The sequence below is a fragment of the Paramisgurnus dabryanus genome, chromosome 22, assembly GCF_030506205.2.
Source record: "Paramisgurnus dabryanus chromosome 22, PD_genome_1.1, whole genome shotgun sequence".
Taxonomy (NCBI): Eukaryota; Metazoa; Chordata; class Actinopteri; order Cypriniformes; family Cobitidae; genus Paramisgurnus; species Paramisgurnus dabryanus.
The window spans coordinates 27,861,050-27,867,100 of record NC_133358.1 but is presented as its reverse complement, the minus strand read 5'-3'; the positions used below and the strand labels follow the sequence as shown (position 1 = coordinate 27,867,100).

The following is a 6,051-nucleotide window of genomic DNA, read 5'->3' as shown; positions in this document are numbered from 1 at the left end:
CTTAAACATTTTTGAACCAACATTGAAAAAAATCTCTGGTTGCACATGATTGAATCCAGTTTTCTTAAAATGAAATACATTTTAATTAATGCTAATTTCGTTTTAAGAAAACCTAATTTAATCATGTGCAACCGATGTCCAGAAGTTTTTTCAGTGCACTGAAAAAAATCTCCAGTTGCATATAATTGAATTAAGTTTTCTTAAAATGAAATTAAATAAATGTTTATGTCATTTAAAAAAAACTAATTAAATCATGTGCGACTTGTGTCCAGAAGTTTTTTTCAGTGAATCTTTGTTAACACTTTAAGGTTGTATTGTAGTAAAGCATAGCAATGAACAATATAGTTTATCAGCATTTATTAATCTTTGTTCATTTTAGTTAATGCCAGTATAATTGTAGAAGTTAGTTTATTGGGCATTAACTAATGTTAACAGTTAGATTTTGTAATAATGCGTTAGTAGCGCTGATATTAACATGAACTACGATTATCAAACATTAAAGGAACAGTATGTAGGATTGTGGCCAAAACTGGTATTGCAATCACAAAACGTGTGGCTAAAACTGGTACTGCAATCACACAGCTGGTGGCCAATATACCAAACGACAACATAAACATCAGTTGAGGGCTGCAACTCCACTTTTTAAATGACAATATCCTGGCCGGACCGCTGTTGTGAGTGATAGAAGTATTTGAAATGAAAATGATTTCTTAATGTCTAGTGACATTTCAGGGCGATTTAATGATTAATTGATATAAATTTCTTACATACTGTTCCTTTAAGGTTCATGTTCTTTATACGTTAACAAAATAACCTTTACTGTGTTGTTGTTGTTTTATAAGTTTATGCAAACAATACTCCACATTAAATATAGGTCAGTTTAATGTTTTACAAATGAAAAACATTTCTGGTTTCCTTGTTAAAATGTAAATCGCACATGTAACAGCTGAAACATGTAAATATAAAGGTTACTTTCCACTACAGGTAAGATTATATTTTTGGTTAGAAATACTTTTTTTATACACTGTTGTTTATAAATTAGATTTGAAGTATGAAGTATTAGTATTGTAGAATTATTGTAGTAAGAAAATATGCATTTTTCTTTTAATAATAAAAGAAGTATGATTTATTACAGAGATAAAGTTGCTACATGGTAAATTCAGTGCTTATAGGATATTGAAATAAGCATCAGGTAGGAAGTACAAACAACTTTATACATTCTTTTACAATAACTTTGTTTATAAACTAAAATGATGAATTTTATTTACTTTTTTTGTGGCATACTTTATCATTGTCTGCAAACAATGTGTAAAAACTATTTGAACTTTAAAATGCACCAGTTTATTAAAATGTTTGCTTAATGTTCTTCTGAATATCTTTTTATTGATGCAGTTACAACTATTTCTTGGTTTCCCAAAGAATCTTTTATCATCAAAAGATTTTTTTCACGACCACATAATACTTGAAAGGTTCTGTGGATGGTAAAGGTTCTTTATAGAACCATGCCACTTGAGCAAAATGTTTTAAAGGAACATTATGTAGGATTGTGGCCAAAACTGGTATTGCAATCACAAAACGTGTGGCTAAAACTGGTACTGCAAACACACAGCTGGTGGCCAATATACCAAACGACAACATAAACATCAGTTGAGGGCTGCAACTCCACTTTTTAAATGACAATATCCTGGCCAGACCAGTCGTGAGTGAAATAAGTATTTGAAATGAAAATTATTTCTTAATGTCTAGTGACATTTCAGGGCCATTTAATGATTAATTGATATAAACTATTACATACTGTTCCTTTAAGAATGTTTTTAACAAATGCTGCTTTAAAAAAAAAATAATAAATGCATATCAGTATTTGCATGTTTCTCCAACCCACACTGAGTGAGTATAACAGAGGTCTGTTTAGGTAAATAGAGACAAAATGTGTTTAGACTGAACATGGCGAAGGTTCTGATGATGCTTTGTCTGTTTGTGGTTCCTACTTGGGTGAGTGACTGTATTCAATATTACTTCTCAGTATCAAAACAAGTCAAAATATATGAATTTATCATAAATTCTAATAAGATGATGTAATTTTCTTCCTTTTTCAAGATTAAACCGATAATGCCAGGTAAAAGTTAACCTTCAACCCGTAACAAATGGCTAAAGATCTGAATATAATATATTTTATTTTCTGCATGCAGATGAGGTTTGATACTCGCATTAACTTTTGGTGCTTCAATTGCATATTTGCTATTTATATTTCTATACATTTTTATCTGCTTTAAAATTTTACTTAAAATTTTTTACATCCATCTTTTTTATCTGTCTTTCTGCCTGCCTGTCTGTCTCTTTATCTCTCTGTCTCTCTATTGCTCTATCTGTCTGTCTGTCTGTGTGTCTCTCTCTCTCTCTCTCTCTCTCTCTCTCTTTCTGTCTGTCTCTCTGTCCATTTGTTTATAAATCCATCTGTTCATCTTTCCATTTATCTGTGTTTGCATGAATCTCTTCTTCTTATATTATTATTTTTGATCCTTTCCAAACTTATAATCAAAATAATCTTCATGTTTTATAGGCTACTTTCTATTTAAAATATATACAGTTTATTTTTTCATAACCCATTTAACTTCTCATTTCTCTCTCGCTTTCTCTCTCTCTGTCAGATCGCACAGAGAATGAAGTAACACTGGAATGGAGTAATGTGCACAACATCAGCAGTTATGTGTTGAGGTTTGGCCATATGCAAATGTTATAATCAGTGGATTTGATCATTTTTCTGTAGTCGGGCATACAGTTTCTTTTCTCTCTCCTATAGGATTTACTACTATTTACTCCACACTGTGTTTGGTAAGGTTTATATGATTTTTCAGTCTGTAGCTGAACTTAATCTATTATCATGCATCATTTCAACCCATGATAAAAAAATAATGTCTACAGTATCTTCATTAAACAGAATTATAATATGCACAATTAAAAAGGTTATTAAAGGGTTATTAAAAATACATTTATATTAAAAAACCAAAAGGTCAAAAATATTATGTGCACACACATTTTTTCCAGCTCCGTCAAAGGTCTCTGGCCTTCACTGTGAGTATTCAGGAAATGTTGTAACTCTGGTTTGGGATGCACCACATGGATTGTGGTCTGAATTTGAGGTCCAGGTGAATGAAGGAATTCCAAAACATGTAAATATTCCAAGATATCAGATTGATGATGTGCTATCATCTGTGCAATATAAGATCAGTGTTACATCACTCTCTGGTAAATTAAGAAGTGACCCAGTGTCAGTCGTGTGTCAAACCAACGCATCAGGTAATTGTTCATGCTATAAAAAAGTTTATAAAGTTCTGTTTATCATTTATCATAAACATATGACCATGTACAGTTGTTTGTGAACCTATCTGTGAATTCCAGGCTAAAGTCTCATCATTTAATGTTGAAATAGGAGCATTAAAGTTTGATTTCACTCACTGATTTTAATCTGTGACATGATCTTGCTCCGTCAATAAAGATATCAAGGTTATATTTCACAGAATGTTTTTTACATTATGAAAAATTATTTTATGTAGAAAACAAATAAAAAAAATATGACTTAAAGGGATAGTTCGGCCAAAAATGATATTAAACCCATGATTTACTCACCCCCAAGCTGTCCGAGTTGCATATGTCCATCGTTTTTCAGACAAACACATTTTCGGATATTTTAGAAAATGTTTTAGATCTTTCAGTTGATTAAATGTAATGTTACGGGGTCCACGACCGTCAAGTCCAAAAAAGTGCGTCCATCCTTCACAAATTAAATCCAAACGGCTCCAGGATGATAAACAAAGGTCTTCTGAGGGTAATCCGCGCGGTGTTGTTGTAGAAATATCCATATTTAAAACTTTATTAACGCAAATAACTACCTTCCGGTAGCGCCGCCATCTTAGTCGCGTTTTTGGTCGAACTATCCCTTTAAGCTGGGTTTTCACAGACTGCATCACATTTATTTCTTTATCTCTTTTTTACCAAGGTGCAATAGCAGGAATCGTGTCTGCTGTTTTCTTTGTAATCCTTCTACTTGTTGGTATCGGAGTTTTCTGCAAATGCAAAAAAATTGACTTCAGACGGTTAGTTTTGTAGATGTGTTTTGTGTTGTTTTAGTTTGTTCAGTTACGCAGTGGTGGCCGGTGACTTCTTTTATCAATAGGCCTCGATGCGAACACTGTAAAAAACAATTTTTTGTTAAATCAACTCAGATTTACAAGTCATGTCAACAGAGATAAAATAAACTTATAAAACTTATAGCTGAGAAAAGTCAACTTAATTTTATAAGTTATAACAACTTACCTGTAGTTATAACAACTCATCTCTAGTCAACATGAATAACAGTAAGTTGAAATTACTTGTAAATCCAAGTTGATTCAACAAAAAATTTGAAGGCAGCAAAGTATTTTTTTACAGCGAAGTTCGTCACAACATGTATGTAGCCTGTCATGTGTGTGGTTTGTAATTTCAAAATATGTGTTCTGCGCGTCGAAGGATCCTGTGTGCATCACGTGTTTTGTCAAAATAAGGGTTTATGATAAAAGAGACCCTCGCGTTTGCCAGATATTTTCGCATAATATCATGCATAATCAGAGTATACTGTTAAGGGAGTGTCTTGCCTGTATTTTGTGAACGTGAGCGTCTCTTTTATCATAAACGTTTTTGATGCGTGTGCAGCAGGCACTTATTTTGACAAAACACGTGATGCACATGGTTCACATGATGCAACAAATACATATTTTGAAAACACAAGCAACATACGACACTAAGAAACACATATTTTGAATTTGGGCCCTTCGGATGAGAAGTCACGAGCCGCCACTGGTTAACCGACAGAATAAAAGTCTTTTTATGTCTAGTTCCACAGACACACTGACAGAAAATAATGGTAAAAAAAATGTTACCTAACTGTCACCAGGGTAGTACTCCTTAAAAAGGTCCTAAAATGGACCATTAACAGTGTAAAAAATATTTGCTGCCATACATTTTTACGATTTACAAGTCATTTAAATTTTTTATCTTGGCAAGTGATGAGTGAATACAACTTTTAAAATTATAGTCACGACAATAGAAATGTAAAATGACTTTAATAAACCAATTTGATTAAACTAAAACATTTAAGGAAGCAAATAATTTTTTACAGTGTACAAATATGTGTTTATTTGGTTCTAAGATTGAGATATAATGTAATAATATGAACTCTTTAGTTGGAATAGTGTACGTTTTAAAGGATACCACCCCAGTGACAGCTATAGTATAGGGGGCATTTGTTTTTTTTTTCTGACAGTGCTGTTTGTTTTCCTAAGTAAATTCTGCATTTTTTGGTGGACTATTTCATTCATTGAATTTTCACAGATGTTTTTTTGGAGAATCAGGAAATGTGGAGAACACTGCTAATCTGCCAATGGATCTGATTTATGTAAACACATCCACTCACAACACACCAGAAAATCAGGATTCAAGTGTGAAATCTGAGAATATAGACAACAGCGGGGAGAACAATTTTTATGAAGTCCCAGACCCAGATGTAATCATATAAATGTACCAAATACATTTTTGGTAACACTTTACAATAAGGTTGTATTTGTTAACATTATCCATTAGCTAAATGAACTAAGAGCAATAGAGTTTATCAGCATGTATGAATTTTTGTTAATTTTAATTAATGCCCAATAAACTAACTTCAACAAATGTATTGGCTAATGTTAACAGTTATAACTTTTGATTTTAATAATGCGTTAGTAATGCTGAAAATTAACATGAACTAAAATTAATAAATGCTTTAGATGTGTTATTCATTGTCGGTTAGCTAATACATCACCTAATATTAAGAAATATAACCATACCGTAGTGTTGCAGGGTTTTTTTAATAATTTCATGCAAACAATACTTTACATTAAATATAAGTCAGTTTAATGTTTTACAAATGTCCTGATGTTAAAATGATAAATGATGGCTGTTATTCAGATTTTATAAAAGGGACTTCTCTGTCACATTAATCCAGTCATGAAGGAAAAACTTTTCTGTTTCTGGTTTCCT

General features: G+C 32.0%; 1 long non-coding RNA gene across 1 annotated transcript; it reads left to right on the top strand.

Moving 5' to 3' along the window:
• Window positions 1–2,599: 2,599 nt before the first annotated feature.
• Window positions 2,600–4,060, top strand: LOC135740584 (uncharacterized). The gene is made up of 3 exons (XR_010529215.2): window positions 2,600–2,715; window positions 2,801–2,832; window positions 3,046–4,060. It is a non-coding gene; the product is annotated as an uncharacterized lncRNA (long non-coding RNA).
• Window positions 4,061–6,051: the final 1,991 nt, after the last annotated feature.